Genomic DNA, 8681 nt, shown 5'->3' with positions numbered 1-8681 from the left:
AAATAAAGGATTGAGATTTGCTATCCAGAAAGATCCTGGAGCTGAGGAAAAAATGTAGGTTCAGATCGAATGTGAATATAAGAACACGTCTAATTCAAATAGGGAGGGTTTTAGGTGAATTAATTGGTGAATGAATTGTAGGTAATTTCCAATAGCCATAAGGGAACTAGGAAATATCCCCAGATGCATCAAGCACCCATTCTGCGAATTCCAATTTGCGAAAAATACCGAATCGCAAATTGGAATTCGCAGAATAGGATGCATCAAAAAAAGTGATAAAAAAAGCGAATCGCAATCGGCCGCAATCGCCGATTGCGAATTTTCAAAAATCGCAGAAAATTCGCAGAATCTCCTGTTTTCCCAACCCGAAATTGTGATTTCGCAATTACCGAAATCGCAAATTGCAATCTCGCAAATTGTGAGATCGCAAAAATGGGAAGTCGCATTTTGAGCACAATGCTGATATCACAACCAGTCAAGTCAGTCAAGTCAACAAATTTGTATAGCGCACTACATACCCAGAGGGTTTCAAGGCGCTTAAAAAGGGGAGGAGGATTATTTGTCAAATATCCACGTTTTAAGGTGCTTTCTGAACGCTAGGTGGTTCTGGGTGAGGCGAAGGTAAGCGGGGAGTGAGTTCCATGTTTTAGCAGCCAGGTATGAAAAGGATCTGCCTCCCATGGTGGTCTTGTTGATGCGGGGTACAGTGGCGAGGGCTTGGCTGGAAGAGCGAAGTTGGCGGGAGGGTGTGTAGAAGGACAGTCGAGAGTTGAGGCAATCTGGTCCGATATCGTAGAGTGACTTGTGTGCGTGGGTAAGCAGTCGGAAAGTGATTCTCTTATTGACGGGTAGCCAGTGGAGGTCTTTAAGGTGACCAGAGATGTGTTCGTTGCGTGGGATGTCTAATATGAGCCTGGCTGAGGCGTTTTGGATTCGTTGGAGTTTCTTCTGGAGTTTAGCGGTGGTACCTGCGTAGAGGGTGTTTCCGTAGTCCAGTCGGCTCGTGACCAGAGCGTGGGTGACTGTTTTCCTTGTTTCGGAGGGGATCCAGCGAAATGTTTTTCTGAGCATGCGAAGAATGTTGAAGCAGGAAGAGGATACGGCGCTGACTTGTCTGTTCATTGAGAGTGAAGAATCCAGGATGACTCCAAGGTTCCGTGCGTGGTCTGTCGGGATGGGTGCTTTTCCGAGGGCTTCCGGCCACCAGGAGTCGTCCCAAGCGGAGGGGGATGTACCTAAGATGAGGACTTCTGTTTTGTCTGAGTTCAGTTTCAGACGGCTTTGTTTCATCCATTCGGCAACTTCTTTCATTCCTTCGTGTAGGTTAGTTTTGGCGGTGTTGGGATCATTGGTGAGGGAAAGGATCAGTTGAGTGTCGTCCGCGTAAGAGATGATGTTGAGGTTGTGTTGGCGAGCGATGGCCGCGAGGGGGCTCATGTATACGTTGAAGAGGGTGGGACTGAGTGAGGATCCTTGAGGTACGCCGCAGATGACTTCAGAGGCCTCGGACTTGAAAGGAGGAAGGCGGACTCTCTGGGTTCTTCCGGTGAGGAACGAGGTGATCCATTCAAGTGCTTTTCCTTGAATTCCGATGTTATTGAGGCGTTGTAGAAGGGTGCTGTGGCAGACTGTATCGAATGCTGCAGAGAGGTCGAGGAGGATGAGGGCGACTGTGTCTCCATTGTCCAGTAGAGTTCGAATGTCGTCTGTTGCTGCGATGAGGGCGGTCTCAGTGCTGTGTTTTGCTCGGAAGCCAGATTGTGAGGGGTCGAGGGATTTGTTGGCTTCGAGCAAGGCGGCGAGCTGGTTGTTGACAGAGCTGGAGAGAGGAGGAGGCACAGCCCTGAGCTCTAGAAGACATACCCTGCAGCCCCACAACAGAACAGACATCCAACACCAGAATGTCCCAGCATACAGCAGGAGCCAGTGAAACTGGCAGGAAAAGAAAAATAAAGTTTTCAGAACAGGAGCTGGATTTCCTGATTGAGGGAGTCAGCAGGGACCATGATAAGCTTTTTGGGAAGCTATAGAGAAAAGTGCCTGAGGCCGACAAAAGGCGCATTTGGCTGCACATCAGGGCGAAGGTAAACGCCGTATGAGTGACCCAGCGGTCAATTGATAACCTAAAGAAGAGGTGGTGTGACCTCAGAGGGCGTGCTAAGGAGCGCATAGCAGAGAGGCTGGGGGAGCAACATGCCACAGGAGGAGGAGACCCCACAGTTGCCACCAACACACTACTTGAAGACCTGGTTGAGGACACCATCAACCCTGCAGCCTGCGTGGGAGTCACTCGGCTGGACACCTCCCGACCCACACAACAATCACAAGGTAAGAGCCATGCAACTGCGAACCCGTCCCCTAAGAATGCCCATGCCCCCGAGCTAGCCATTTGATAACCCCGGTAATGCAGTCCTTGCACATCAAAAATGCACTGTCGCATTGTGGCACCTGTAGTGTGACAATAGTTCCCTGATAGCCACACACAGCCAGAACTGTCAAGTGAAACATATCCCTAAAGCCAGTCAGGGAATGCAAACCTGCATGCATGTTGCAACATCCCATGTGCAAGATTCATATCAATAATCATGCACCCATTTACATCACAGGTGCTGCAGAAGCAGAGACCACAGACAATGATGCACTCCATATCGAGGAGACCCCAGAGGAGACGGAGGGAGAGAGCCATCCTGCCCCACAACCTGGACCGTCACACACATCTGCACCTGCACCAGTACCACCACCTCGACATGCGGACAGGGCCACCCCTGCAGCCACAGGAGGAGTGCAACCACCCCATGTGGCACACATGGCAGTGGAACAGGCCCCACCACCACCCAGGAGGCAGACACACCGCACAACCACTGTGCAGTCGCAGGCAAGCGGCCGGTTGAGGCAGCAGCGCAACAGGGGCACACGAGCAGAGAGGGAGCAACAGGCCCAAGATCCAGGGCTAGGGATTGAACGCCGGATGCTAGCTGTGCACCACAAGCAGGCACACCACATGGCAGCCATGCAGCTGCAGCTGTACAAGACTGCACGCAATGTGAATCAGCTCACCGAAAGTGTGCAGGAGTTGACTGCTGCAGTGAAGGAGAACAGCCAACTGATTGTGTCACAGCAGGACATCACCCGCCGCCGCCACCGTCAGCTGCTGGCCGTGCTATCAGCATATACCAGGTCAAACCACATGATCGGGAATGCAACATCCCAACTGTCACGCTGGTCCCTGGCAATGCAAATTCAATGGGTGCAATGCCGCCAGGATGTTGCAAGGGCCCTGGAGCAGGTCACAACCGCAATCCAAAACCAACAGGTGTGTGGCCATGCCCATGCAAGGGGGGGGTGATGATGCCAGTGAGGGCACATCCAGCCTGAGCAGCCTGTCTTTGCCGGTGGCACCAGAACGGCGCCGCAGTACCAGGCCCAGTGCAGCATCACGGCCTTACACTGCCGACGTGGATTTGGAGAGGCGCCAGGGTGCGTCCGGCAGTAGGCGCCAGTGAATGGCTGAACATTAGCAGCAGTGCCATGCTGAGGTACCAAGCACGCCTGCTCTGCATTCAAGAGGCTGTATGACGCAATACAGCAGTTATGTTGTTTGCAAAATACAACAAATTTCTAGATCTTGTTCGAAAAAAAGAATGTCAATTTATTTTGAACTCAAATATTACTCATGTCATTATTTCATGTGGCTTGCATGAGTGCAGTGTTGTGTGAGGGGAATGGGTGCACTAAAAATAGTTCAGTGTAATGTTGTTGCGGCGCCTGTGTCCTTCTGCAGGATTCTCCCCGCATTCATGATGCACATGTGCGGGTGGCCGGTTGTCCACCTCCAACTCACTACCAGAGATCTCCACAGGTATCCTCCGCTTGGTAGCAATATTGTGGAGTATGGCACACACGGCCACGATGCGGCAGCAGACCTCAGGCTGGTATTTGAGGGCCCCACCAGTCTTGTGTAGGATGCGGAATCGGCTCTTTAACATCCCAAATGTCCGCTCAATGACATTTCTTGTCTGAATGTGCACAGCATTGTAACGCCGTTCCTGTGGTGTAGCAGGGTTGAGGTATGGGGTGAGGAGGTACTCACGGAGGCCTTAGGCGCTGTCACCTGAAGGATGGGAGCAGAGGGTCAGTGCCTGTTATGCCAGCTACATGGTCTTGACATACTGTATGTGGGCATGTGTACTTACCTAGGAGATGTCCTTCGCCAAAGTCAACCCTGGACAAGCGGGTGTGTATGCCGCTGTGCCTGAAGATGAACGAATCATGCGTGCTCCCCGGGTATTGGGCCACTATGTCGGTGATGAATGTCTTTGCAGACCATCTAGATGTTCAGTGAGTGGTAGGACTTACGGTTCTGGTACATGTATTCTGTCTCAGCAGGTGGGCAGATGTGGATGCGGGTACAGTCAATGCAGCCAATTACATGGGGGAATTGTGCAGTGTTATAGAAGTCAAGCTTTGTTTGGTTTAAGTCCTGTTGGGTGGTTGGGAAGGTTATGTAGTGGTGTATCAGGCTCAGCATGGCATCTAGGAAACTCCATAGGCAGCGTGACAGTGTGCTCTGGGAGATCCCCCCTGCATATGCAACTATCCCCTGGAAGCTTCTGGAGGCCAGGAGGTGCGGGCAGCACAGGACCTGGACAAGGTCTCGGATGAGCTTAGTTATCAGTGCCACATTCAGCCTGTATTTGGAGTAGATCTCCTCTTCAGTTTGGCCCAGGAGTGTTATCAGCAGCCGGAAGATGCGCTCCTGGATCCTGCGTTGGTTCCAGGCTGCAGCCTGGAGCCTCAGCCGCCTTGCCACGATGTATAGACCTGGCATTGTGAATGTCCTCATGCTCCTACTGTATCTCCTTAAGTGTGTTTGTTTTACCCCGCACCTGTTTCTTGTTAGGATTTTTTTGTTTTTTACCATTTGAACTTCATGGTTACCACCTGGTTTGGCTTCTCCTTAAATTGCGACTCACATTTAGCGATTTTGGTTTTTTCCGCAATTTGCAATGTTTGATTAATTGAATTTGCGATTTAATTGCGAATCAGCAAAATAATTCACAGAATAAGTGGAAAATCGCTGTTACAGATTCGCTAAGGGGGTTCCACATTGATTCTGCGAATTTATGTTTGCAAATTCGCAATTTGCTGGTTTTTTGCTTAATGAATTGCGGGAGCAGAAATTGCGATCGCAATTGCTGTTTCGCAGCTATTGCGATCGCAATTTTGGTTGATGAATCTAGCTGTGTGTTCCAATATTTTGATGTCAGCAGGCAAAAGGAGTTAAACACAAAATGATTAAAACGAATACTTTACAGGTTACTCGCAGTTGCTCTAATCAGATGTATAACCCACAGAGCTACTTAACCAAGATTGGAACTTTTGACCTACAATTTGCACAAAGATGTCTGCAGAAACACGTTAACTAAGAGAGCTTTCTTACTAGAAATGAGCCCATGATTTTCAGTTTACACACAGGGCTTTGCAACAGGCACATGAATGCTCTAAGCTATTTAGAGAGCAAATTGTACTTGTGACCAGTATATTACACACAGATCTCTGAAGCTAGTGCATTACCACTTTAACTAACTTCCAATTATTATATGATGAGACTTTCTATATACACAGACATATCTGTAGCAAATGCCTTAACCCTACCACTCCTACGCTATCTCAAATGTATTTTATTTGTAAACAACAAATACATCGGAATGCCTGTAGGATTACATTTCTTCTTCCTTAGACAGCAGAAGTTGTAATAAAAATGTATTGCTGCAATCAGACCAAAGTCTGACTTTTTTAATCTCAGCAGTTTAAGCCTTCGCCCTGCTTAATCAAATTCTATAATTTTTTTGCCCTGCCCCAATTTGTGGCTAACTAGAGTACTTTTTTCCATTTTCAGAAAAGAAACATTGTCCCAAATCTTGTTACAAACAAATACAATAAGACTTTTTGTTGAGGTAGCACAAATAAAATGGATACCTGAAGTGACATAACAGAGGAACCTCTTGAGGTACACTGCCATATTACCACACAAGGTTTTTTTTTTGCAGATTTATATAGCGTGAACACGACCCGAAGGTATTGGAGTTCTTTACATAGGCACCAGTTACTTTACACAGAAACCCCACAAGAGGTAAATTAACTATCTGCCTGGATTACCATTCTGCGGAGGGTATTCATTGAGAAATTAATGCCTACAGCATGGTATTTTGGATGGTTTTCTCCCTCCCTTTGAGCCCAACTGCATGTATTTCTGGTATACTGACCGGTGCTTAATATGTGAAGAAATGAGTGCCAGTGCCCAAGTCTCTGCTCAGAAGTCTGTGGCTAGCGCTATTGTAGGTCAGCGCACAGAATACCAAAAATGGTAGTCTTAAACCACCTTATGTCTCTTTATCCCACTACCCGACACTCCCTAACCCTTGATCTCTCTGTTGCTGGTTCCGGCTCTGTCTCTGTACATTTGTGACAGTTTTTCCATCTGTCTCTTCCTCCATCTTTCCACTTTGTATGTTCTTCTGTCTCTTGCTATCAATAAATGTCTGTTGTAAAAAAATAAGTGTGGTTCCTAACAAATCAGTGATGTCTGATGCAGAAAAACAAGTCCCCAAAAATGAGAGCTGGTGGCCCCCACAGGCTCAAATTAAGCACTGATCCTGGCATTCATTTTGCTCTGGTGTCTAGTGTATACGCAGAACCCTAGTTCTGTCATTGACTATGTGGGATCCTGGACCTGTTCTGAGACCTGCAGAGGTGCACCAAGTGTGCCCTCATTGTTGACAGTCGACTACTGTCACAGTTGATGACAAGGGAAGAGAGTGCTCAACAGAATATTCAAAGGACTGCTGTGCTAGTAAGGATTGTGTATTCCTGACATCCAGTGTCCCAGAGATGAGGGAACATTGCTGAAGTCTACACTGCTGGATGAGTTGTTGCTCTTTCCTGAAGCACCTAGAAGCATGCCTTCCTGCTAACAGATGGAAGGAGTCTGTCTGTCTGGACCTGCATGAAGAGAGACTGTCTAGGATGAAAGTGGTGTAACAAACAACAAGAGAGAAAGGGAGAGAAAATCACTCTTCTTCCCCTACTAAATACTATCAATCAACAAAAGAGTGACAATTGGCGTAAATAAAAATGGTTAACACAATAGATCAAACGTGGGGCAAGTGTACAGGAAAAAAACCTCTATTTTTTTAAAGAACCCTCTAGAACTAGGTTGGTGAGTGAGGGTTCTTTTAAAAAAGAGAGGCTTTTTTCCTGTACACTTGCCCCACGTTTGGTCTATTGTGTTAACCATTTTTATTTACACCAATTGTCACTCTTTTGTTGATTGATAGGATAGTTCAAGTTCAGGAATTTGTATAGCGCACTACTCACCCAGAGGGTCTCAAGGCGCTTGGGGGAGGGGGCTAATTATTTATCGAATAGCCAGGTTTTAAGTTGCTTTCTGAAGGAAATGTAGTTCTGTGTAGGCGGAGGTGAGTGGGGAGAGAATTCCAGGTTTTGGCCGCTAAGTAGGAGAAGGATCTTCCTCCCATGGTGGATCTGTAGATGCGCAGAATTGCGGCGAGGGCTTGATTGGAGGATCGTAGTTGGCGGGTGGGTGTGTAGAAGGACAGTCGTGTGTTGAGGCATTCGGGTTCTAGTTTGTAGAGGGCCTTGTGTGCGTGGGTGAGGAGACGGAACGTTATTCTCTTGTTGACGGGAAGCCAGTGGAGGTCTTTCAGGTGACCGGTAATGTGAGCTTGGCGAGGGATGTCCAATATGAGTCTGGCTGATGCGTTTTGGATGCGTTGGAGTTTTTTCTGTAATTTGGCTGTGGTTCCGGCGTAGAGGGTGTTTCCATAGTCCAGTCAGCTAATGACCAGTGCGTGGGTGACAGTCTTTCTTGTTTCGGTGGGGATCCAACGGAAGATTTTTTTGAGCAGGCGAAGTACGTTGAAGCATGAGGATGAGACGGCGTTGATTTGTCTGGTCATCGAGAGGGAGGAGTCTAGGATGAAGCCCAGGTTACGTGCGTGGTCTGTAGGTATGGGTGCTGTGCCCAGGGCCGGTGGCCACCATGAGTCGTCCCAGGCAGAGGGGGATGATCCTAGGATGAGGACTTCCGTTTTGTCTGAGTTTAGTTTTAGGTGGCTGTTTTTCATCCATTCAGCTACTTCTTTCATGCCTTTGTGAAGATTGATTTTGGCGGTGTTAGGGTCTTTGGTGAGGGAAAGGATCAACTGGGTGTCGTCAGCCTAGGAGATGATGTTGAGGTTGTGTTGTCACGCGATGGATGCGAGGGGACTCACGTAAACGTTGAAGAGGGTGGGACTGAGTGATGAACCTTGTGGTACTCCGCAGATGATTTCGGAGGCCTCCGATTTGAATGGGGGGAGGAGGACTCTCTGGGTTCTCCCGGCGAGGAACAAGATGATCCAGTGCAAAGCTTTTCCTTGTATGCCGATGTTGCTGAGGCGTTGTATGAGGGTGTTATGACAGACTGTGTCGAAGGCGGCGGAGAGGTCGAGTAGGATGAGGGCAACTGTTTCTCTGTTGTCCAGTAGCGTTCGGATGTCTTCTGTCGCTGCAATGAGGGCGGTTTCGGTGCTGTGTTTGGCTCGGAAGCCGGACTGTGAGGTGTTGAGGGAATTGTTGGATTCAAGGAAGGCGGCGAGCTGGCTATTGACGGCTTTCTC

The 8681-nt window shown here is 48.4% G+C and overlaps 1 pseudogene; it reads left to right on the top strand.

The window, feature by feature from the left end:
* Positions 1-2545: 2545 nt before the first annotated feature.
* Positions 2546-3503, top strand: LOC147688789 (uncharacterized; annotated as a pseudogene).
* Positions 3504-8681: the final 5178 nt, after the last annotated feature.

The sequence above is a fragment of the Lissotriton vulgaris genome, chromosome 10, assembly GCF_964263255.1.
Source record: "Lissotriton vulgaris chromosome 10, aLisVul1.2, whole genome shotgun sequence".
Taxonomy (NCBI): domain Eukaryota; kingdom Metazoa; phylum Chordata; class Amphibia; order Caudata; family Salamandridae; genus Lissotriton; species Lissotriton vulgaris.
This window is presented reverse-complemented; position numbering and strand designations above follow the sequence as displayed.